The 27,308-nt window shown below is 38.6% G+C and overlaps 1 protein-coding gene across 1 annotated transcript in view; it reads right to left on the bottom strand.

The window, feature by feature from the left end:
* KCNQ1 (potassium voltage-gated channel subfamily Q member 1) overlaps positions 1 to 27,308 on the bottom strand; it is a 330,494-nt gene that overhangs the window by 134,091 nt on the left and 169,095 nt on the right. The gene's annotated exons all lie outside the window — the stretch shown is intronic.

Below are 27,308 nucleotides of genomic sequence, written 5' to 3'. Positions count from 1 at the left end.
TCCAGCTGTTAACCATGAACTTTTTGTTCTTAATGTATGCCAAACTAAACAGAAGCCAGAATTACTTGTTTGCTATCAGTCTTTTGGGTGCATATCAAGACTGACACCCCAAAGACAGAATCAATGCAGTCCTCATCCTTGCTCATTATGACCATGACAAAGAAACAAATAAGATTCTATGGTAAAACTCATTTAAAAAAAGGTCTTGTTCAGTCAAAAATTGCTAATCAATTCTTTTCTATCTGACCCTGAGTATAAATGATACATTGCTTCAAACACACCTGGCTGTATGTCTGTAATATTCTCTGTATCCTAGAACTGCTTTACTTTTTTTATGTGGGCTTTACTTTTCAATCTGTGTCAGATGATTTTTTTAAAAAGAAAATTGGCTATAAGAAGATATATTTATGCTTTTCTAATTTCAGTTTAATTCACGTATCTTTAAGTACATACTCCTAACAGGAAGTTCCTTATTTACTTTCTGTAAAAGCTCCCCTCCACCTCTCCCAACTTCTGCAAGGCATCACTTTGAAAACACCTGTGTTTGTCAGCAATTTATTGTTTTATAAGTCTTTTTTGTAAATAGTTAAAATCTTTTACTCTTAGACTATTATATGTAAATATTATTTATAAAAGATTTTTTTTCACTCTGTTCTATTTACGAGTAACTATCTTCTTCACAGAACTCATTCCTGCACAGAACTTAATTTTTGCCATTGAAATTAATTTTTGAACTATTCAGGATTAAAGAGAGGTCAATAAACCAATTATTTTGGGCAACGGTGCAAAATCAGTACTAGTAAAGTAATTAATACCTCTTTCATTGTTTCCACATCATGGAGTGTTAATAAATTGGGCTTTTGTCACTATCCAGTAATTTCTTTACAACAAATTTCTTCATTCCAATCCATCTTATTTTATGGCTCCCTGTTAATACTTTAAAATACCAGACTAATTAGGTTTGCATTTACACTGTTAAGTCACAAGCTCCATTTTCATCTCTGTTCAGACTTTCTATTTTCTGATATTCCTAATGAGGCAATACTTTTATTTAAAGGGTGTGATCCTTTAAAGAATTTCTAGTGGCTTATTAGTTATGTGAAGAGGATCTTTCAGGAGTTCCCACGTATATCGTTTAAGCACAGCACAGCAGCACACACATTAGCCATGAACGCTAGCACACCATTAAATCCAGGACCTCCTCTAACCTGGAGTTCATCTTTTTACAGCATCAGCCTGTTTGCAGCACTTTAATTACTCCCTTCCCTCATATGACATTTTGACTCATTTCAGGCATTTGTAAGGTGCTCGACTGTGGCACAAGTTAAACATCTTCCTTACCTCCAGCAGAGGTGAAGAGAAAAAGCAAGACTGGGCAATGTCATCACTGAGGATGACTGAGGGACAGAAAAGAGGGCTTTCCCTATATTTCAGCTGCTGCATCTTCCAAGGGTACCATCAGGAAATACACAACTCCATATGGAAGCCATGTCACAGGCAGCAGTTCACCAGAGTATTTCATAGCCACCCACATGAAAAAGGCGCCTTCTCCGTAAAGCACAACTTAACCTCTTTCTTTTTTTGGGAACACAAAAATGAGAAAAGACAGTAATTTCTCTTCTGAAATGGGAACTGATGTGAATTTTTACTCTGAAAGGGACAGGAGTGAATAACTTGAGCATCTTCCTTTAAAAAGGAAATTGCAACAGTAGGAGGAGCCCTCTTGCTGAAAACAACTGCATAAACCAAACATTTTTTAAGGACATTTTCTTCCTGGGGGGAGTAAAAAACCCAAAAATTCTAAATGTTCTCACCTAGCTGCTACTCCTGAGATTTACAGAGAAAAAACCAATGCTGGTCTTGGCTGGTGTAGAGTTAATTTTCTTCATAGTAGCCAATATGGGCTGTGTTTCAGATTTTTGCTGGAAACAGTGCTGGTAATACAGGGATGTTTTCATTGTTGCTGAGCAGGGCTTGCACAGAGCCAAGGCCTTTTCTATCTCTCAACCCCATCAGGGGGGAGGCTGGGAGAGCACAGGAGGTTGGGAGGGACACAGCCAGGACAGCTGACCCCCCCAGCTGCCTAGGGGGACATTCCTCACCACGAGCCATCAGGCTCAGTTATAAAGCTGGGCAAGAAGGTGGAAGGGGGGACAACTGGAGCGATGGCGTTTGCCCTCCCAGCTAGGCTCCATCACATGTAACTGGTCACAGTCACATGTGAGGGAGCCTAGCTGAACAGCTGCCTGCCCTTGGGAAGGGGGGAAGCAACTCCTTGCTTTGCTTGCACCTGTGGCTTTTGCTTTACATAATAAACTGTCTTTACCTCAACCAACAAACTTTCCCACTTTCACCCTTCTGATTCTCTCCCCCATCCCACCATGGAGGGCATGAGGGAGCAGCTGTGTGAGGTTGGCTACACCTTGGAGGAATGAGAAACCTCATTTCTAGCAGGTAAGCTAACCCAGCTGGAGAATAACTGAGCTTTCTTGAGTCCCTGAAGAAAACGTAAAGATCTCTTCAATCCAGGCCTTATGTGAGAAACAATACTCTGCATGGCAGCATCATGAGTGGCATCAATGGTCAGTATCACTGTACCTCAAATGCTTCTCACGCCTTGGAAATGTGTTTGGCATTGGCCCTCCATCCTCGGATGCTGAGGTCCTACATCTTGACATAAATGCTGTGGTAAGTTAATATACAGGTAACACTGAGATCTGAGCACGTACTTCTAGCCATTCTGAAGCCAACAAGAATTATGCCTGTACTTTAAATGTGCTTTTCTGGTCCTTCTCTGATTTCTGAGTTGCTTGCGGTGAAGAGAAGGAAGGGATAAGAGCCAAGCATGCCAAACACAGCCTACATCACACCACCTCTGCTTCACTCAGAGGTGAATGAAGTCATTAACTTGAAAATCTGGACTTGGAAGAAGTTTGAAACCACTTACAACCTCCAAAATTCCACCTGGGAGATAATTTGCCAAGGTGCTAAGTGGAGACAGAGCCAAAGTTCCTGGTTCAGCCAACCCAGCTGTATGGCAGAAGCCTCCTGCCAAGAATGTGAAGGTACAGAATTACAAAGTCAGATATAAGACTGAGCAATTTTCACAATCATACACCCAATTTAAATCCCTACACTGATGTTTGCAAAAGGCCTTGAAGATGAAAAGTACTATGCACAATAAGCCCTGAGTAAAATTATTAAAACCAACACTTCGTGAAAAGATTAATTATGTTATTACTGTTTGCACATGTGAATTTTCCATAAAAATAGAAATCTGGGCCCCAGTTCAACCAAGCATTTTAACATGTGTCTGACTTATAAGCACATGAGTAGTCCCATTTCAGTTAATGAGACCATTCCTGCTTAAAAGTCAGGCACGTGCTCCACTACCTGTGGCCTTGGGATTAGAGACACAAGACACACAGAGACAGGTACCACCACTTCAGGCATCCTGACCTCAGATAGTGACATATTTTCTTATCTCAGAAGCATAAAATGTGAAAATCTCTGCCCATAAATGTGACCTACACACCTGTCACAAGGATGAGCCAGCATGACCTGACATTGTCCCACAGGTAGGCATCTACAGATATCTCGAAGGTGCCTGGTGTTAAGGACACAACTACTTAATGAAACCTTGTCCAGACCTTGGCTTTGAAATTCTGCTATTGACTCCTACCACTTGCTGAGTACCTAAAGCCAAATTTCCCCCTTCCTTTTCCCAACTTTGCATAGCACAAACAAAACTGCATGGAAATTATTCCAGTTCTACAACTTTCCTTAAAGCTTTTACCACTCTACTGAGTTTAAAAGGCACAAAGCTACCTTTGAGGAATAGGGTTAAACTCCAGTAAAAGTCAGAGGAAAAATGAAAACAATGGTGAAAAATTATTCTCAAGTTTGTCAAATAAAAGATGTCAGCATATCCAGTTCTGAGTGAATACTGCTCTTTAAGGAAACTGAAGGGGAAAACAAGTTCTCTAGACAATATATTTCAGAAATTTCCATGGCAAATCCTGTTCTTGTAGTTCCTTTATAGTATATACTTTTGACTGACTGAAGAGCACAGCTACCACTATCTCCCCTTGCCTCACTTCTTTAGATGGAGGATGAAACATAATAGCAACCAGAACTTTATGCCCTATTTACAGTTTATGTTTCTGAATATTTATTAATTTTATGCTCTTCATTCTTTAAAGTATTTCTTTAAAGAATAATTCCTCTTGAACTGTTGTCTTTAAAAGTTAATTCCAGGTGAAAAACAAAGCACTAAGCAAAAAGAGCTCGAGACTTGACTTTCTTTTTAAACTCTGAACAATGCACAATGGTTCTTTCCTGTGGTCACAATTACTGCAGAGAGACCAGAAGGAGGTTCTTCTAATTGATTTCTATGCAGCTTCAATCTTGAAAAAGAGACCCTAGAACTGAATTTTCCTTCCTGGAATGGCTTATGGATTATGTGCTAAGACATGGACTCATTAAAAGAGAATCAAAGGAAATTTCTCAGAAAAAGAAACGCCTCTCACCTGTTTTAGTGATACATGTACTATTTTGTGATACACAAAACCTGTCAGACATCTATTAGTCCATCTAGTGAAGTACATACTCTGCTCCCAGAGATTCAATACTTTCTACATTTTCAGATCAATGAAGCAGGAATTTTTTCAGTGTAAATGAAACCTATAGAGATGTTGATATTTGGAAGTTGAACTCTCTTTACTGCTTAAAGAATAACTCTTTTGCTTTACAAGCACCCATCAAGTGACGCAACTGAGAGCACCTAAAAACCTTCAAGAAAGAATAATAGAGGAAAGGAGGCAAATCTGGCATACAGAGAATATCCTTTTAGATAAAGAAACTTTGCACCTGGTGCCCTCTTTGTAAAAAAAAAAAAAAAGGTAATTCATTTGGAAATGAACACCACTTTGAAAGAAAGAACTGGATAAAGTGAATACTAGAGAGAAAGTAAATAATTTATCTTTTTGGAAGAAGAGCAACGTGGCTCTTTAATGACAGATGTTTTATATAGAAATAATTAAAATGCTGCATAATGTAAAAAAGAGTGAAACACAGAAACTAGCAGGAAACTAGTGAATGCTGCATTTAACAGCCACGTGAAATACCTTTATTACTTGATGTCCTCTTGCATAAAAACCACTGATAAGTTTTTTTCTTCCTACACTTAATAAAATCCACTTGGTAATTTACTCTGTTTTGACATTCTCTTACACACATGTGTAGATACACTCCTTATAGCCAGCGCTGTGAGAACTCTCCATCTGGTCTGCAAACTGTAGAATTTCCTTTCCCATCTATCTCAGAAATATAGTCCCATGACCCACGGGTCACCATCTGCTCAGTTACACTGGCACAATGCCTAGTATGCTTGAGGTAATGCCACCATCCTTTCCTCCAATTGTAAACTCCCAACAAGGCAGACATCTACCAGAGTGTTTGCACACAATGAGGCAGCTCCCAGTGAGATTATAGTTAAGACACCACAGAAATTCCCTTCATCTACAGTAGCCTAGGATGTGGGAATGACCAAAGACACATGCAGTCTCTCTTGATCAAAGGTCATTCTAAGGAACAAAGCAGTCAGTGCTGATGTGTCCAAGATAGCATAATATAACACACACACATAATTGTGTCCAGCATGTGTGGTTCCCCCCCAGTTCCTCTCTTAATGATCTTTGCTTCACTCAGTATTCATTTGCGTACAATCTCCTATTCTCAGGATGCCCTAGAGCAGAACAAATTATACTAAACATAAGTGAAATCAAACAAAGTTTTCATTGAGTACCATTCATAACATTTACAAACAAGTCTCTTGTGTTAAGTTTCTCAGAAATAATTGGCAGGTTCAGTTTTACACCGCTAGATTTTCTTCTTTCTTTTTTTTAAGGTGTACCTATAATACAGTAACAAAAAAAATCTCATGTGACTTATTTATTAAGAATAAAGGTAGCAGAAAATGGAGAAAAAAAACAGTAGATAGGAACAAATATAAAATTTACAAAATTAGAAAATGTGTGTGGAAAGATATTTTTAACTTTTTTTCAAGTGCTACTAAATATTAAAAAATCCTTTATGAACCGATGTCCTCTGGCTTATGCAGCAGACATTACAGGTAAAAGTCTTCTTTTACAGTGCTCCAGTAGTATAAGTCCAGGGTAACAGAAAAGTTCATTTGAAATTTACCTATTTATTGTACTTTCCTTTTGAGTCCCACTACAAGGAAACACTCCATCAATTTTTGCTACACACTTTTCTGTGCCTCACTAGCTAGCAAGTGTTCTGAAACAACAAGCCAAAAGCCCACTGGCAGAACAAAACCAAAACCAAAACAGACCTTTTTCTACAAATTGGTGCCATTTCTAGCATGTGCTTCTCCCTAAGTTGCCATTTCAGCTTCATTACTCAACTGCCTAACACTTTATTCAGGTAACATTACACTGGAAGAGTAATTTCAGCAACATTATGCTTATTAATCTTCAAGATTGCCAAGGCTAAAAATAAAACCCAAACAGTGTGAGAATCCAGGCAGGGTTACGACAGCATTTCTCAAGGGATCAAAATGTCATTACATTCACTCCTTAGAGGGAATTTTCTCCTCCAAGCCTCAGTCTTGCGAGAGGAGAGGTCAGACCCCTGGCAGGCTGTGAGTGTGCGTGCTTGTGGGCCAACGTAGGTGTTTTCCTCACCACAGCTACACACACTGATGGGGATGAGGCAAAGCTCCATGGGTTTTTGCCTGAATCCTGCCCACATCACTCAAATGGGTTTGAGTGAAAAGAAATGCACTTTGAGGAGATTGCTTGCAGTTCTCTTCCTTTTTAACTGAAGGGAAATGATTTTGTCATCAGAACAATGCAGAAACTCGGGTCCTTCTTGGGGTATTCCTTGCCAGCGCTAAAAAGCAACATCTGTGATTTAACCCACATTGATCTACATTTCACAGAAGAAAACACCTTTTTCTTTCTAACAGAGCAAGCAACATAAAGCTGTGAAGTCAGACAAGGCTCTCAGAATTCACAGCATATTCACCTCCAGAAGGTAGATTCCAGCTTGTGGCATAGTGCACAGAGCTGCCTACCTGCTTCTAAGCAAGCTGAAAACGTAATTAAACTGACTATTTTTGATAACCCAACTAAATATGCACTTACTTTGGTGTCTTAATGCCTTTGACTTGATCTAAATTCAGAAGAAGCAGAAGCATAGATTATTGGGGAGAGCTGGAGCTGGTGATGGTAAGGATGTCTGTGTCATTTTTACATACGCATATATGAGAATCATCGAACATCATGGAATAGGGAAGAATTTTCTTAGCTGGAAAATAGCTGTAAGGAAACCACTTGACTTCTAGAACTTTTTTCTTCTTCTATATTTGAAGGTACCTTGATTTTGCTATTTAAGATCCATATTATTTCTCAGCCTCTGCTAGTGCTTCAGCATGTAACCAGACTACATTTTCTTTTCTTTGTGCTAACTTGCAAAAATCTCCTTACTAAATTTCAAATTAAGGGACAGGTATAGCAATGACTGGCTGCAATCTTCCTGATTGTTTCCTCCCTGATACTTAATATTCAGCATCTAGCTGTCAGAAAACAAAATAGGAAAACAGTCTGAGTAGATACAATCAAGGACTTCATATGGGATATAAAATATCTTGGATACACTCCTGTGTGCCTCAGATAGAAGCATACTGTAACTGTATGAACACTAAGCAGGTATTTGCAGGAATCACTATAGGAAATAAACTTGGAAAAACTGAAGTTGCATGGTAAAGTCATGACAAACCCTCTGAGAAGAACTGGGAAGGAACCAGACGTTTACTTCAGAGCATGACATGGATCTGCATTCTCACATATGTGCTGGTTCCACACCACGCTCCCTGCCCCAGGGGACATCATGGCTTGACCCTGCTGCACATTTCTCTAAAACAAGTTTCTTACAGAATTAACTGATTAAAAGGAAAGTGATCATACAGAGCATAAAGAGGGTTGAAAGATGAATTTTATTTTTTCCTGGCTCAGTGTGTTTATTTTTTTGCCTTGGTTAGACCATTCCAGTAATGTCGTTGGAATATAAATGTAATCCACAAGTATGAGACTAGACTGAGTGCTGATTAATTTAAGTGTCTTAAATCCACAGCTTCGTGTATGAGCTAAGCTTGGGTCAGAAATGCCAAATTAAATAGTGGCACAACTCTTAAGAAATAACTTGTGACTTGGACAATCCATAAGGAATCAATAACAAATTAAAACCAGTCAGTAGCAGTGAACTGAATAAATGAGTCATTCTTCCCAAAACAAATCTAATAGTAAAGTTCATTTGTCTATCAGGAAATTAGTGCTGTATTTTTGAAAGGTGCTAAATTACTTTTTAGAGATATCATAAAGCTGATATTGTAAACCAGAACAGTTAAAAGGCAGCTTTCCAAAATGCTTTTCTTACTTGCTAGGTAAAAGTACCAGGTTTGTGCTTAGTATTTCATTCTTCACAAATGGGTAGAAAATTCTTTTGTTTCACTTTTGAAATGTTTACACAGCACAGCTTTCCCAAAAAGCCTTCTGGAAAAGTTTCCAAAGGATTTGGGAAAGATTATAAAATAATGTTATTCAGGATTAGTTCAGAAGCAGTAACTAAGCCCAGAACAGCACTGGAAAATGGGCAAAAAGCAAGATATTTGTTATGCAGCATTAGTTAAAAATGTAGTTTGATAAGAATAAGAGCTAACAATTTTGAAATTTTCCAGGAATCCAGGAATTGTGACTAAGTATGAAAATGTTGTTCAGACTTAGAGGACTTCAGTACTGGTTTATCCCACATCAAAATAACATTTAACTTATTTAAAATTCCTACATATTCAGAAGGCTGGTAGAAAACAAAAATTATTAAAGACTTAATTATCTAAATGTTTATGAAAGGATTTTAATAGCTAGTCTGTGCTAACAAGCTCTGCCTTAATTGAGATTAGTTATATTCTCCTTTTGCAAAAAATTCTGATTAATGCATCTAAAAATACCTTTAAAAATTAAAAATCTCTTGATTTTGCTGACAGTAGGGTTACCAGGAATCACTCAATGAGCTTTTAATCAGTTCCTAACTTCTGATTTTATTTCAAGTAATGGATTGAGCAAAAACTTTTCTTATTCAATCAAAAGATCAGTTCATGTAAAACTGACCAAGAACTTCTTTTCTATTGTATGTTTCAGTATTTCCCCATACCCTCTCATTATATTACACCTAGAGAATAACCTATTAGCTCTACCACAAATTAAAAAAAGTGTTAGAGCTGGGTAGGTGAGTGCAACCAAAGACCCAGCCCCAGCACTCAACCTCTTTTTTTTTTTGCTTGGCACAAAAATGCCAAGCTATTCAGCAATCATCATACACAGCAAAGTGTCCACTATGCAACCACTGGCTTTTCCCTCCAATACCCCAGTCTATTTCTTCTTACTATAGCCTGAGAAAATTCTAAATATGTTTACACAAAAGAATGTGCTCAGTAGAAAACACTGGCTTTCCAATGCTATTTTTTTCTTCTCCCAATACTCCATTGAAACTTTCTATAAATAATTTTTTCCTCCAATTAACGTGTGTTATAAGATCAGCAGAAAAATCATAAATTATTGTTGCTGTAGGCTTTTCAGTGTAATTTATTACTAACAGTCATGAGCACCGCTTTGGAAAGGCCAGCCTGTGAATCTGTAAACTGAGGAAATTAAGAACTAAGCTGGTCTCTTTACCCTGAGGTCAATTAGAAATGACACCAGCAGACTTCTCGGTGACCTGGGGAGATTTATAGCTTACCATGCTAGGCCTGTGGTTCAGCCAGAAGATTAAGATCAGAACAGCACCTGGAAGACTGTCATCAGTTAAGACAGGCTGGACCAATGGCTCCAGGCTAAAATGTGCACAGGAAAAGAGGTCATGTCAAGTAGCCTTTGTTTTCACCAGGGCTAAGGCACATGTGGAAGGTACCCGTTTGAGAGAGAGCTGGGCTAACAAAGGTCTGATATAGGGGCATTGGACTGTCTTGTAACAGGAACAAAGGCAGCAAGTTGTCAAGGCACTGACTTCTCTCGTTGCTAAAAGTCACCTCCGAAGATATTTGCTACTTGACAAGGTTTCATGTGATTTGCAGATCTTGTTCTTTTCTGCTTTTCCTTTGTTATGTTTACAAGTGCAACCATTAGCTGCAGAATGCCTCACACCATAAACCCTCACGATTCAGGAAAAAAAATTTGATCACACTGCTGTGAGAATCTTATAAGAAAACAAAAAAGGCTGTGTCTTTTAGCCACTCATAAATATTTTATAATTTGGTAAGAACAATAGCCTACAAGGTCAAAGTTCAGGTCTGTAGTAGTACACGAGATCCTTGCAAGACAATAAAAGGGAAAGCTACCCTTTGTTTTATAACAACTTTGGAAACAACTTCACCGAGGCAGTGGAAGCTTACAGACTTTCCATTGTATTCAAGTCATTTGTGCAAGTTGCCCTTATTACAGCTTTGATAAATGATGTTTGCAGTGGAAAAGCTGTTTAGGGTTTCTGGGCATCGTGAGCATTTAGATCCGTGTCAGGTACTCAACGGGGATGCACGGAAGAGCGCACAGCAATTGTCATTTTCTCAAGTTACCACTGTTCAGGCTCAAAGAAGTATTTCCTAATTTCTTCTCCTGCATGTAGGCCCAGGCTGGAGGACAATTAGGTAAGAGGAGAACAGAACATAATCTTTGGGTTCTCAGTGCCACACAGTCTTTAAAATTGGAATAAAAGAGATATCTATCTCATAGAGCTGTGAGGCTTAATTAACTCTCAGAATGCTATTTATAAGGTGGTTAACTGAAACTCCTGGGTGAGTCACTACTGACACTTGTTATTTCTGGGAACTCTCTACAATAGGAAAGTGGTCTCCATTTTTCTTCTATCTTCTAAAGTATTAAATTAAGCCCTCAAAAAAAAAACCCCAAAACCTGAAAGTGGCATAGATGAGGATTTACTAACTTAGCTATGGTGTTTCTTAATTTGTTATCCTCTTTTGGTTTATAAAGCTACAGGCAATAACTCTAGACATGTATCTGCACATTAAGACTTACTACTTATCCACCAGATTAAAACACATCTTACAAGATATCATGTGCCCAGAAAGTATGAACCCCTAACTGCTGTTTCCAGTTTCAGCTTTGTAAATATCAATTCATAGCCTGCCATTTTTTGTGCACAAAGTTTCCCATTTCTGCTCCAAATTTTAAGGTTCTTTTGGGTTTCTTTGATGTCCTTAGAATCAAAGAATAGTTTGCTCAATTAAAAAATCCTGAAAAGCTTTCCTACCCTTCCCTTGCCTTCTCTCTTGGAAGGATAGCCAGTGCATGCCACGAAACACTTAACATCAACCTGCTAAGCACTGGTGTTTTGAAATGGGTGCCTGACAAGTCCCTCTCAGGTTCTACACATGCAAACAAACGTGCTATTTATAGAAATAATACTAAAGAACCACCTGTTTGACGGAACTGACTGAGAGAAAAAAACCACATTGGCAAAGTCAAGAAAAATGCAGGTGTGACAGTGGGAGCTGGCTCCAGAGTTTATATGCAGTAGCTTTTCCAGCTGTTTAATTAGACAGACATCTGATAACGATCCTGGAATACCAGACACAAGCACAGAGTGTAAGGCTTTTCTTGTTGCCTATTTGCATCAATTGAGACCATCACAAGCCTCTACTTCCCATCTTTGCAATGATCTATTCAATATGGACTTAAACTGCACATAGAATATTATTTTTTCCACAAAACTTTATGTTCCTTACAGCGTATTAAATCTCTCCTCAGTAACCACAGTTAGTATAAAATTTAAATGTTTATAAATGTTTCAAGCTGTCACATCTTTGTCCTCCATGAGATTGGAGGAGGAATAAAATCAAACAGCTCTTCTCCTCAGGCAAGTTTTCCCAACTGATGCAGTCCAGAGACGGGCTTGTTGGCATTTGTTATTATAATCAACTTTCCATAGCTTTTACCAAGGCATAATCCTTAGTATATGTTTAACCAATGCAGATAGATTTTCAATTCATACAACATAAAACAAGTGCACAGGGTGTTATGCATCATCAAGAACACAGTGGATCATGCTCAGTTATCCACTTCTTTTCTACTCCAATTCCACCCCCTTGGATGCTCTCAGCTCTTATTTGAATGACCCCAGTGTTTCAGTCTTAATAACCTTCACAGCAGTCCATTCCAAACATTTATTACTCCTGGGTTAAAAAGTATTGCTCAGCTACATCTGTTCTTAATTTGATTTTGCAAAAGTTTTTCTTCTCTTTTTTTTTTTTTTTTTTTTTCAAATGCACTATTTCCAATGGAAAAAAATAGATCTAAAAGCTCTACTTAGGGAAAAATTACACACTATGTAGGAGGGTGTGGCAAGCATGCCTTTTGTCAGAAACCTGAATTAATGGGCACTGGCTGATATTTAGAGCTTGTGGGCTTTGTTGCCACAGAAAAATCTGTTATTTTTGGGGACAACCTTCACTCAAAATTTGAAATATATATACACACACAAAAAGGAAAAGGCTCCTGCTGGGAATCTCACCATTACTCTTATTTAAGTATGTGATGAACAAGATATCTTGGACACATCCAGCTCATTTTCCTTCCACACATACCACAGACAGCATGTGGCAGACAGGCCCAGTACTGCTCAGATACCAGGGTAGGTAGGGATCCTTCAGCTCCAACCACTGTGGACTTTGGGCAGCTACACAGGACATTAGCAATGCTGGGAAATCTGAGGAAAATTAATTTCCCTGAAGCTGCATCACTCAAACTATCCTGTGCGGTGATATCCCAGAGTGTGGTTTCTATAGAGCAGCTTTGCTCCTACTTGCTCTTTTGACACACAAGATGTGCCCATCACTACCTTGGGGACAGAACAGGTCTGATCAGCTCAAGAGGGCTGTGAATCCTAGAGTGGCCTGAGTTGGAAGAGATTGTAAAGATCATCTTGTTTCAACCCTCCTGCTATAGGCAAGGACAGCTTCCACCAAACTGGGTTACTCAGACCCCCATCCAACTTGGCCTTGAACACTTCCAGGGATGGGGCATCCACAAATTCCCTAGGCAACCTGTGCCAGTGCCTCACCACATTCATAAGTAAAGAATTTTTTCCTAATATCTACTCTAAAACTAAACCCCTTCTTTCAGTTTGAAGCCTTGTCCTGTCACTACCCTTCCCCCTTGTCCTGTCACTACCTGCTCTCCATCTTTCCTGTACACTTCCTTCAGGCTGCAATTAGGTAACCACCCCAAAGTCTTCTCTTCTCCAAGCAGAACAGTGAGAACTCTCTCAGCCTTTCCTCACAGGAGAGGTGCTCCATCCCTCTCATCAACAGTTGGATCTGCTCTGGACTTGCTCCAACAGGACCCTGCCCTTCCTGTGCTGGGAGCCCAGAGCTGGATGCAGCGCTCCAGGTGGGGTCACACCAGAGCAGAGGGGCAGGATCTCCTCCCTAGACCTGCTGCTCACAGTGCTGTGGATGCAGCCAGGATGCCATTGGATTTCTGGGAGGCAAATGCACATTGCTGAGTGATGTCCAGTGCTCCTCTGATCATGGGTCATCTGCAATCAGATGGGGGTTTTTTGGTGTGGGCAGGGCTATCTCAAAGACAACCACTGGGCATTTTCACACAGTGAGAGATGTAAGTTAAGAAAATTGTTCCTAGCATGTTCCCCTGATAATATGGGTTGAAGGGCAAAAAACAAAATCAAAGTTCCTGCTAAGCTCCCAAGCAAAACCAGAAGGAGTCACGCAGGCACATTTTCTATTCCATTTCACATACTGTGATTAGTAACAGCTTCTGCTTTCCTCTGAGTCACTCTTTGAGAGACCACTTTTTAATGCTTCACAGAGCAAAAAAGACTTTGCCCCACCGAGAGGGAACTTTCTGAAAGTTCACATCAATCGACAGCAGCAGCAGCAAAGCAAACCATGCCCCATCTTGCTTCAGTGCCCTTCTGGCACTGCTCTGCCTGCAGTGCAGACAGTAAACAGTAGTGTGTTTGTGTGCAAATAGCATTCTCCTGAATGATGTCTGCACCTGTGTAAACTGACATCACTATCTTTTTTCTAAATTCAGTTTATTTAAGGAGTTCACAAGAGACACCTGTTCCATGCACAGGCACAAATAACATTCAATGAGCTGAAAAAAAGTGTGTCTGTGTGTGTGTGGGGGGAGGTGGAGGGCAAAAATGACTTGCAGGGCTGTATCCACAAGTGTGTTTATATCTCCTGGTCCTAGGACAGACAGCTGCTGCTGCTTTCATTTGTGGCCTTCCCTGTCTAAGCTGGTATTTGCAAAATAAAATACAAATAGTGAGTTTTCAATACTGGTTTTTTCAATACTAAAGAGAGAACCTAAGAAAATACTGGGGAGGAATGAAAGAGAAGGGCTGGAGCAGGTAGAAAACAGCCTGGCTCCTGCCTCATCTCTGAGAACAGCATCCAAACACTATAAAGTAGAGGTGGCAAAAGACAGTCTAAAAGCTTATACAGGATGTTCTATGGCATTTTCCTGCTTTGCTCTCAGCATTTTAAGGCTTGCACAATGCCTGTCTTTGGGGTGTTTTGGAGTTTTGGTTTGGGGTTTTTTTTTTGCATTTTAGTTTTGTTTTTTTCTTTGAGAAGGAGCACAGCAGGCTTTGAAGGTTTGGTCTCCAAAGCAATTGCACTGCTCTGTGAGAATACTGCTCCTGTTTGGGACATCTGCTCCAGATATATAAAACACAGAAAGCCTATTTCTACTTTAGAGGAACGGTGAGACAGAAGGTGCTCACATCCCATCTGACTGAAAGCATTTTAAAGAAATCTATCTTGATATTCCCTTGTCACCTGGCACATTCTCTCTTACTGAAGTAACCATTCTAACAGTATTAGAAATGCGTTTCTGTAACTCACTGTTATGATTAATGTAAAGAAAGCCATTTTGAGGAATATTGGATGGCAAGGACAAAGACTTCCAAACAACCATGGTGAGTAATTAATTCCCACCTCCTCTTATCTCAGTGGGATAAGAGCCAGGAACCACTGCTGCAGGAGAGCAGTGAATACCCCATGGAGAAACTTAAGAATCAGATAGAAAACCAGAAGTACTATGGCAGGAAAATTAGTTAAAACTGAAATTTAGCAAGCTGGAATAAGACAACAGAATGTGGAAATCAATGATTTTGAAACACATCACAATTTTGAAAATTAACAAAAGACACACAAAGTAGCAGAGCTTGATTTTCTGTGTACAGCCATTGTAACACACCTGTCACAACAGTCAAATTTTGGGGGAAGAAAATGGATTTATGGGTTTAGGCAAAAGAAGCCCCCCTGCCTAAAGACAGCCTTGTTCATTTCAGTGAAATAAAGATGGAAACCAGATTTTCACTATGCATCCATCACATCTCATATCAACACTTTTCAAAAATTAATTTAGAGCACATCATCACCTTAAGAAGGGCAAATAAAAAATAATAAAAAAAAAAAGATAACCAATGGCTTATTTTAAAGGCTATCAAATGCACCCATTTTAATCAGAGAAGCACCTTACACCTCATTCACTCTCTACTACATGCCCTCTTTGTTGATTAAAAAGTATTTTCCTGAGCAAAACTTCACTTATGTTTAAACACTAGATTTTACTTCAATGGAACTTGAATCTTTTAATTTCACAAGCAATTTTCACCCAGGCACTGGATTAGCAACTCATATCCCCTTGATATTTCAGTATCATTCCAGTGTCACACTCTAGACCTCTCCAGAGACTCATAAACCCCAGTGCCATTCCCAATCCCAATCCACCCAGTCTCTAGGTCAATAATGATGGGAGGCAGACACACTGCTACTTCTCCAATCCCTAGGAAGACCCCATGATAAAAACAGTGACATGGAAAACACAGAGGTTTAAAAATGAAGACCCTCAAATAACTTCATAGTATTATAGAGGGGCTAAAAGAAAAAGCATAAAAAATTAAGTGTGAAGCACGCTTTTTCACAGAACCACAGAACAGCTGAGGCTGGAAGGAATCTTTGGAGTCTTTTCTAGTCCAACCTTGCTGCTCAAAGCAGGGTCAGCTGGAGGACATTGCTCAAGGTTTTGAATAGCTCTAAGGAGGAAGACCTCACAACCAGCCTGGGTAACCACTCTGTTTGACCAAGGAAAAGTGTTTTTTCTTATGTTTCAATAAAATTTCCTGTCTTTCTTGACAATATTTATGGCCATAAAGATAGAACAAAAATAGTAGAGCAGGGCAATTGTTCCACGTGAAAAAAATAACCCCTTGTAGTTTGTCTATAGGTCTGTGCCCTGACAGCATTTAACTGCAATACCAACATGTTACTTAAATGAGAGCCTTGAACCAACAATTCACTCACAGCTTTTATGTTAGCAGTTTACAGCACAGGAAAAGCCCAAGCAGCTAAACTGCTTTTTATTCTAGACCTCCATTCTCAATGACACAGCTCTTTCTGCATGCTATATTCAGCAGGCTGGAGATGCTCATGGAAATTGAAAACAAAGTTCCTTTCCTTTGTGTCAAAGTCAAGAGTTTGATGATTTTGCAGTGATTTGATTTTATTTAGAATTTTTTTTTTAACACGCAGAATCTCCAAAATCAAGTCCAGTTCTACAGAAAGTGCCCATATCCCTCCTGAGTATGTACAATTCTCTAAGATAACAGTTTGGAAACACCGTGATTCTTAATGCTCTCATCTTTGTATTTCACATAGAAACCCTTTTGTGCCCTGTCAATTTTAACACAGTTTATTGGGAAGTTCAATCTAACACAGATGTGTGCTGACAGAAATTTTACAGGTGATGACAAGACTCCATTAACTCAATGTGCACGATGCTAGTTTTTGTGAGTCTCTCAGAAATCTTATTGTACACTCCTGACCCTGTATCCTCATCTACTGCTGTGCAAAGCCCTTTTGTTGAAGCAAAACACAAAAACAATGTTTGTATTAGTTACAGAGATTTACTTACCCATATATTTCTTCCTGAAGTGTGAAAGAGACATGTTATGTGATGGTTTGTGAAACAAACTGCTGTTCTGACAGCAAGATTAAACATAAGAGCACTTGCATGCTTATAGACACAGAACTAGACAGCTGGGGAGGATTTACAAAACCACTTAAGCAAGACAGGTTCCTAAGTTTCCTCTAGTATTTCCCAGATATACAATCAGCTTTAGAGTGACTCTGCATGACAGTTTGGTCTTACCTTGTATTTTGTGACTAACACTCAGGCTAAAGAAGGCAGCAACTTGTTAGTACAGGAGTGCAGATCTGGGACCAGCCCCCAGTACCTGCTCTGCCCAAAGATTTGGGCTGTGATGGGCAGGCAGCACTTTTGAAAACAAAACCCTCCTTTTTTAACTATCTCGATTCTGCTTGATAAATGAAAAATGTTTATTACTGTCTGAACTATTATGGGCTGGTTTTGTCCAATATGAGTAACAAATGCCAGATTCCAAACCCTACACAGTAACTTCTCTTCCGTGGTATATCCTCTCTATCACAGTATGATCCAATTCCTCCTCCTCCTTCCTCTCCCTCTGAAGTTTCCTTATCACTGCAATGAGATACAGCAACTTGCATATTACAATCGAGTAATGACACTTTGATTGCCCGTGGCACGAGGCCAGACAGCTCCTAAGGCAGGCCATTATTAGATTGCAATACACACCAAGGCAAGTTTCACTGATGAAATGGAGGATGGAAAGGAGCACAGTGAAATGAAAGCAGAGGCACTAATTTAAAGGTGTCATGTGAGGCAGGCAGGAATCCTGCAGTGCACAAGAGAACTCGCTTCTCCCCGTGTCTTGGAACCCTTAAACACAGGGACGGTGAGGCAGAAGAGATATTCAGAAAGCACCCTTACCCACTTAAAATAAAAGGTCTACCAACCACATATGCACCTCAGTCTCATGGAAGTGCAGTTCAAGAAGAGGGCATCTTCTTGAAGAGTGTTAATTTCCCCCAAAAAACATCAAAAAAAGCACAGGAAATTCAGGTTCTGATGAACATAAATCTTATGTCTAAATAAATCACTAGAGCACACCTGACTAATGGTTTAAGGTTTAACCCTCACTGAAAATTTACTTTGATTTAACATTACTTCATTTATTTCCAATTTCATTATAGTATCTCAAGGGTGCAACATTGTGAATATCGTTTCTTGACCATTATCCACTCACATGAAGACAGAAGTTCTTCAACATACCCAGTCTCAGAGAAACAGATTATCTCACAACTCTGTCTTTCACAATTTCAAAAATTACATGGCAGTTGTGAAAAAAATTGCTTCAAATGCCTGGAGAAGGTCAAACAAATAATTTGCTCTCACACCAAGCTCTTTTCCCTCCAGTCACCACAAATTCTGTAAATCCAAGTTGACAGAAAACTCTCTGAAGAAGAAATCCTAGCTTTTATTCTTTACATAAGCATCACAACACTTGAAGGATTTTTTAAACCTTGCTAGTGATGTGATGAGAAACCTGGCAACTCACACTCATTTTCTGCCCTTCCTCCAGGCTTACTGTAGTGAAAAGTTTTTTTATTAATAAATCCCCACTAAATATCTCTATGACCCCTGTTTCAGAATTTAGGGGGGGGGGGGGGGGGGAAGAAAGAAAAGGTGGAAATTATTAATAAAATAAGATGAACTGGAAGTTCAGTTTCTAAACATGTGCAGATCACTTTTTGTATCCGGCTATTGAGAATGCACACATGCAACATGTGAGAATTTACTTGGCAAGGAAGGCTCCATGTATGAATTAACAATTTTGCACCTCTTAATCAGTAAACATAGTGGTCATTTCACAATTCCTAACTCAATATGGCTGCCCCATTTAAATTAAATATATCCCCAAATCCTGCCTCAGGAAATAAGTTGTGAGTTCAGTTAGTTTCTGAACAACTTAAATACATTAGTATGAAAATGATCCCTTTTTATGAGGTGCTGTTATTCATAGGATATACTTAATGTTTAGGAATGTGTATATCATATACTGAAATTATGTACAACCTATAATGGAACACATATAAAATTGCAGTAGCACCAGGAGCACCACTGCAATTAAGACTCTGACAGACTCTCCTTTATAAACTTATTTTTTAATCATAGAGAATTCCAAGATGAAATCTGACAAAAACTATCAAACCAAACCCCAAACACTTGGAGGATACAGACTACAATTTGTGTTTCCTTCATACAGAAGAAAAGAAATGGGAAGAAAATTTCTGCCCTTATTCTGAGATCCGTTTTCTTTGCACATTAGATTTCCAGTTGCTGGATTTGAGGAGGGGAAAAAGAATTATTTGGTCCCCTCCTCCCTCCCACTGCCATCAGTGAAACTCAGCAAATTTGCCATCTGCTGTAAACAAAAACCTGGTTGTTGCTGCGCTTCATTAAGAGACCTTATAGGTAAGAGTGACTGTAATTCCCTATAATTCAAAAAGCAAAAGCTTAATGTTTCTGCACTTCACTATATCAGGTGAGATAAGCAATTCAATCAACCAAAAAGAATGCTTAAGAATATACTTAAATTGATGGGGGACAGGTTGTGTGTATGAGCGTTAAAAAAAAAAAATCACAGTACATATACACCTTAAAATTGAGGAATCTGAATTAACTATTTGATGAATTATACTAATTTCTAAATGCATATTTCTATGAGCAACAGCAGGATGCTAAGTACTTAATCTAAGGTGGGGAAGGACAAGGAATGTTTAATAGGTGTCTTCATGCCTATAGGTATAGATATTTATCTTTTTGTGGGACCATCACACACCCATCTGGCCCTGTTATTTTCAAAGCCACCTTAACCACATCATACAGAAGTTCATCCTCTAGTGCTAACACTAAAGTTAACTCAGAGAACAACCAACCACTTTGGGAAAATGATAGACAATCTGTTGGGAAAAGGTTAGTGAAGAATAACTCCAAAGGAGATTTTTGGGCATTGTCTTCAATAAATGCATTTTCTCCAGAAACATGTAACCTGAAAAAAACACTCTTGCTTGTCTGATGTCAAAACCAAAGCTATTTATGCCTCATACATTGGAGAAATTGTTCATGCCTACATAAAGCTTGCCCCCATAGTGTTTCCAAGGTCAGTAATTTGCATGGAATTTGCATCAGAACTCAACAATGCTTGTGGCAAAAAGAGACTGCTTTTTCCATATTTTATGATGAAGTTCCAGTATTTAAAATACTTTTTCCAAGTAAAGCCAAAGAGATTTTACACCATCCTGCTCCAGATAAGGCTTCTGTTGATTTTATGGAAAACTGCTTATGTACCATGCAGCAAGCAACTGTCTCACAAACCCCAAGTCTTCATGTCAGCATTTGGGAAGAAGTTACGCTGCAGAATCACATTCCATCTTTTCATATCTTTTCTCAAGAACCAGATTTTCTGTCTTTTACTCAACCAGAAATCAGCTGTCAGGGACAAAGGCCCTCAATTAAGAAACATCTTAAAGTCCTACCATGTGTACAAAAGCAAGTGTGTGCTTAAATCCTTTGCTGAACCAGCTGTGTGGAAACAAGCAGGAGACACTGCATTTACACAGCAAGAACTTTTCTAAGAGCAAGACCTACATTGCTCATTTACTCAAGAAGTTTACTAAAATATATTTACTCATATAACCTATGAAGTGAAATACTGCACTTTCTAATTCAAAACAGGAGTAATCTACAAGCCTTAAAATCTGGGGAGAAGGGCAGTCTAGCCTCCTATGTTGTAAGCAATTGGATTATTTTCAGAAAAAAGAGTACCTTTCAAAATTAGACCTAGGTTGTCACCCTTCCTCACTAATGATCCTAACTTCAATCATTTGTTCATACAAAATGTTCTGTAACAGAAATTCCTCTTTCCAAATATAAATCCCTACTTGTCTTGCCCATTTACACACTGATTTTCAGGGACTTGAAATGAAAAATGCTAAGTAATTATGCACCACATAAAAACATATTTGAAGTATTACTTTAAACCATGTACACTCTAATACAAAGTTGCTTACAAGACCCAGAAGATTTCCAGAATCTGGAAGTTAGTGTTTTTTTCCAACTGTGTCTCTTTTGATTATAATACTTACACAGCACTCACCAGTAAGCAAAAATAAACAAACTGTCTGTTTACTGCTCTCCACAGCTTTTGAAGCAGGGAAAAGCCTGTTTCTGATGTTGTAAAAGGATAAAGAGGGCCTACATCAAACTAGTTCTAGCTGACAGGGACATCCGGGAAAAACTTACTCCTGAGCAATGTTCCCCTTGATGGCATCACCTCCAGGCAGGCCAGCTGGGCTCCCTGTATCACTTATAAGTGAGGAAAATAATATTGACTGACAAATTCTGCCAGGTTTCAAACACTGTAAGAAACTGGAAAGGCCACCAGGTAATTCTCTTTCTAGAGCTCTTAGTATTACAGATGTTCTTGCAAATTCTATCGCTAGTGACTTCCAGCCCTTAAATGCATGCTTAGGCTGTATTTCACAAGGAGGATTCCAGACCCTGTGCCAGAATATGAAGCAAAGAATTCTAAAGAGGGACTGTGGATAATCTGAAAACATAGCCAAAAAGTTTCAGGAGAAAAAAATCAAAACAAAGAACAAATCAAAACATGTCTTATTTAGTAATATGTCAACAATGCCTCAATGGTATCCTATAAAAATATGATACTTTCCTAAAAATTCTAAACTAAAAATTCTAAACCAGGTCTAGTATTTCACAGCAAAAATTAATGCAACAAGTTGTATGATATTACAGTTTTAAGACATATTTGCTTTTCACTTTCTGACTACTGGACTAAGCTATTTCTACATCTAAAAGTAAAACCCAATATTATATCAAAATTTTTTTCCTGCTCTTTTTCATTGTGGTCTACAAAGCGCCCTGGAAGAGCCCTAGAAACAATGTTTGCCCTGATTGCTGTACTTCGTTATGTTCTGCTCTCTGCAATTATTTAGATGGTTTAAGAAAAGGAGAGGGAGAACAACTGTGAAAGGCATTGTGCAACCGCAGCTGACTTCATGTTAACCCCTGTTCCTGGGTTCCACCCTCGGGTCAAATGCCTATGAGTCAGTGTCTAGCACAGATGAATGATGTCACACTCACACCACCTCTTTAGCAAGAAAATGTGGTGGAGCCTTTCATTGCTGATCTTAAGAGACCCTGGGTTACTAAATGAAGTTCCCAAGATAAAAAAAGAATAGGCTTGGATTTAAAAAGACAGGAAATGAGCACATCACTCCAACAACTTTGAAACAGATTCTAAGAAAATGACTGTGATGGGTCATATGCAGCAAAAATGACCAACAGGATGCATGTGTTAAAAGTCAGAAAAAGATTTGCAATACCCAAAAAGCCAGTAAACAAGGGACATTATATAATCTACCCATTCTAATACAAACAAAAGAACTAAAATAAAATTAAACAGGGCAGTGGATGTGATCTCTCTTCCAGGTGCCAAGTAATGATAGATCAGATATGCAAGGAATAATGTGATTTCAGTGAAACCTGAATAGAGTACACCTGTGTGGATTTGAGGAGACAGTTCTATATTGTTTCAATACACTGGAATGTGTAATAACTGGTTTGAATGCAGTGCAGTTCTTTGGCTAGAGAAAAATTATCTTTGAGATGAGAATCTTGTAGTGCAGAATTACTGCACCTGAAATCATCAATTATTTAATCACCATTTTAAACATGAGAAAACATAGAAGTGAGGAAGAAGCAGAATGAGTAACCACACAGTAAAATGCACTCCTAGATGAAGAATGCATAAAATGACTCAGAAAATACTTAAGGTGGTATTAGATCCAGCTCAGTGAGACATTAAAAACGTTCCACAGTGCCTTTCTGTGAAAGCTCCTGTGTATGAGGGCTGGAATGACTTGTCTGTGCAGGAATTGAGATCTGAGAGAAGGACATCCTAATTTCCTCAACTCCAAAAGTGGTTTGCCAGGAAAGGAGAAAAAAGGAAAGTCCTGAGAGGGAATTGTCATATAATGACTTTATAAAGCCTGTCTGAGATTGCAGGAGTACGGATTTAACAGAGTTCTTATTAAACAGATCCAAATGATCCAGATGCACGTGGAAAGAAACAGCAGCAACTGATTGCTTCCTGTAATATTGAGATAGTAGGACAGAATTTTGATTGCTCTCTAAATGTAAAAATCTATGTCATTTCCAACACTTACTGTAAAATAATATGACAGAATCACAGAATATTCTGTGTTGGAAGGAATCCACTAGGATCATCAAAGCCCAAATTCCATCCCTGCACAGGACCATCCCAAAGAGTCACACCCTGTGTCTGAGAGCATTGTCCAAACACTTCTTGAGCTCTGTCAGGCTTGGTGCTGTGACCACATCCCTGGAGAGTCTGTTCCAGTGCCCAGCCACCCTCTGGGTGAAAAACCTTTCCCTCAGATCCAACCTAAACCTCCCTGCCACAGCTTCAAGCCATTCCCTCAGTAAGTTTATACAGGTCCTGGCTGATGCCTTCCTGAGGCTCTAGCAAGGGTTAATGTAACTTTGGTTAGGAATACTCTCAGGATTCTTGCTCTCTCAGCTTGAAGAAATATCTTGTCTTCTCTTTTACTCTATACTATGCATTTTGAAATGAAGCAAACATTAAACCAGGGCAACATTCAAACAAAACATCTTTCAGAGGAATTCTAGTAGGAGTGAAATGCATAAAACTAAGAATATAATGTATCAAATTCCATTTTTGTTTGAGAATGTTGGCAACTAATAAATTCAAATATATACATATATAAAGGTCTGCCCTTATTTACATTTTCCTTTCTTTTTTGTTCAGCTGCCATTTTTTGGTCTATAGAAAACAATCCTCTTTTTTTCAAGTTGGATTCCACTATAACAATGCTCTTTATTGGTAGTCCTCCCTCATACCCTACACCCACAAACCGTGATACAAAACTGCTCAAAAATCAATCTACACTTCAGCTAACACAGGCCTGTTGTCTGCTTTTTTCAATCTTGTCTGCATTTTTTCCCCTCAAAAACCCAATCAATTGCTTCAAAGAAGAAAATACATGTAATTTGCCTGGACTTCCCTTCTGTATTCCCATTGGCATGACAATTCCTATCCCTTGTTTCCCTATCCACCTTCAGTAGGTCTGTGGTTATATGGTCTTTACTTCTACAACTCCTGCAAATGGCTACAGTCTGAGTTTCAGTCTTCATAAGAACTAAAAGCCCTCCTTCATTCTTCAAACAGGCTACTGCTAGACCTTCATTATCAAGTTCCCTGAGCTCAATGTCCTCAACAAGCCTTAGTAACAACCAAAATCAAAGCTGTCAGCAGCTATCAGAATCTCCTGTGCCTATTCTCCAAACTGAAGGGTTCTTCCAGTCCAGAGGGATAATTTCCTTCCTTCTGTCCAAGGTCTGTTTTAAAAGATGAGCTGTACTAATAAACAGAGGAGGACTATTTACAACCAAGGTTTTAAATAAAAATGAGCAGGATGCAGCTCAAAGTACAGAAATTGGTCCCAGATAAGCCCTGTACAGCCTGGTATGTACATTGTAAGGAAATAAAAGCCAAATAACTGTTGTGGTTGGTGCACCACATTGTCATTTTAAGATGACTAATAACAGCTGAAAAAGATTAAGGTTACATAATGCAAGTCATTAGTCTAAATCACTCAGACCAATTAATTTATATGTGCATTTTTTACACAGCATAAAGAATCCTCTTGCCTCCCTCCAATGTGCAAAGACAAGATCAAGAGAGGAGTAAATGCATGGGCCATTTAAAGACATTCTTCCCTATTCATAGCTAATTTTAATATCATGCCAAGGAATTTGAGTGTGCAAAAATTCATTACTAATGAAATGACACTATCAGTAACTTTTCGTGTGTTTCTGTACCACGTTTGCTAAAACAGTAACATGTAGTAGTTTTGTATTTGACTTTAAATATTATTATCAGCAATTTATTATGCATAAAAATTGAGCACAATATCAGTTCAATTAGAAAAGTTGTCTATTTTCAGAACTAAATACAAACATCTGAGGTAGCAGAGTTTCTGGTGTGGGGTCTGTGGTCATTTTGACTTTTCCCCCAGTTTTTTGTAGATTACACTTCTTAAAATCTGCTATGCTGAATTGCAACCACTGACACACTAGCAGCAGAAGGAAAGGTTTCAGGACTGCTTTTTCATTCTTAAATCAAAGAAGCATGAATAGGATAAATCTTTGCTCTGTTCAGTTAATATATTAACTGAAATATTCAGTGCCTGAGTATTCCATAATCTGCAAGTGCTTCAGTGCACTGCAACAACTCAAAATAGCCTAACAATAATAATGTTAAGTTATTACACCAAAATTCTCTTAGGTCTCTGGGACCACCTTTGAGAAGAGCAGATGCTATAGTTATTTTTCTGTTAAATTTGATGATCTTGGATGATTTTGGTATTGGTAAGAAATCTGGGGCACCTGGTGCTCCTTACCCTTGGCAACAGCATGAAACACTTTGAGAGGGCTTGTTTAGTCTTACCCAAAGAAAAACAGAGTTTAGCATGGTTGTCTCAAATCTCAGTGCACCTCTCAGATGAACTACAAAACCCAGCTAGCAGCTCTAGCATTCAGCTTCTTTTCTGGAAGCTTCAGAAGACAGTCAGACTTTTGCTGCACCTTAGTAGCACTGAACTCTTCAAGCCCCGAAATTGTTAATGGGCACTTTGGACCCCATAGGGAAGCCAGAAACTGCAATGCTGGTTTAGGGGCAGACAGGGATGTGTAAATAAGGCTATTGTTTCTAGGGAATAAAACTTCAATATTGTTATATGGTAGTTAAAGTAGAGTATAATGGGCTATTGTTTCTATGAATAGGTTCTCCGGAGCACCAATCAACACCTTATCGTTAACATTAATCACTGGGATATCTTCTGCAAGATCAAACAAACACTTCTTGAGAACTCAAACTTTGACTTCAGAAAACTTTCTGTGTAATAACAGATTAGACTTAAATATCAGCAACTACATCCTTATTTCAATGAATCTTATTTTAGTGATTAAATGTTACATAAGGCCACTTGAAAAGGTTTAGGAAGATTGTGAGTAAATGAAAAAAAAAAAAAAAAAATCCAGCCACCAAAATTCTATTTTAGGCAAAATTCTGGTTTGGTTCTGCTCTTTTAACATCTGGCATTGGAATCATAATTCTGCTTCTATATGGTAAGATTTTTAGAATTGCTTTGATTAACAGCATCAGCAATACTATTATTTTATACATACACCAAGAGATTTAATTTTACTAAATTTGTAAATATGTTTGCATCCTATTTTACTTCTAAAAGAGAAAAGGGACTATAGAACAACTTAGTCTCCAGGGTAGGCAGAACCAGATACTCCAACCAGGCAGTTTTGACAAAACAATTACCAAGAGCTCAAATACTCTGAGAATAAGCAGTTGTCTGCAAACTGGTATTCCCTAAAGCATGAATGTTTAGTGTCTTGGGATATTTTAAAAATACTGACTCTGTAATTCCAAGCCCTTTTTACTGATATACATTTCTAATTCAATACACTTCTCAGATAGTACAGTACTCTATTCTTAAAGTTACTCTCTTGTACACAATGCAAAGCTTGATAGTAATTCGATCATATTGCATATAATTTAATCGTTTCTGTAATCTCCACACAAAAATTTCTACTGCACATGTTGTGGTGCTTGGATTTATCCCTTAACGTAATCATTGGTGTAATCCTGCTTTCATCTACAATTTTTTTTTTTCTGTAGGCCTGATTGGGATCACATGAAGGTTAGTGACAAGTACTTCCAAACAGTTATTTTTAGAAGTAATAATTTTGTTCCTCTGTCTTTCATTATTCTGCACTGAGTTGCTTGGGCTTGTTTTTTTTTTACATTTGATCATTTTACAAACAGGAAAGAATACATCCGTATTAATAGCACTTGCATCATCTTGCAGAGGTAAAATGCCAACTCCAAATCTGTTACTTTTAACCATCTCAGCCAAACAAAATTATGTGTTTTGCCACAGGTAAAGGGGCATTTCCCATTAATGCCGGCTTCAGTACTGTCCTTGAGGCAATGGGCAGCTGCCATGTATTAGAGAGAGCCCATCTCTGCCCCCCACCGTGTTAGAAGGCTCTCCCCTCATATAAAAGATAGCAGCTGCCCTGGCTGGTCACCAGGGCACTCAGAAGCACACAGGTCACAGCAGGACAGGGCACAAAATTCTGCCTTCCAAAGAGCCT

This window comes from Agelaius tricolor, unplaced genomic scaffold (assembly GCF_023055355.1).
Source record: "Agelaius tricolor isolate 1412-34295 unplaced genomic scaffold, bAgeTri1.0.p SCAF_5, whole genome shotgun sequence".
In the NCBI taxonomy this organism is placed as follows: domain Eukaryota; kingdom Metazoa; phylum Chordata; class Aves; order Passeriformes; family Icteridae; genus Agelaius; species Agelaius tricolor.
Note: the sequence above shows the minus strand (reverse complement) of the source record. Positions and strands in the feature narration are given on the sequence as shown.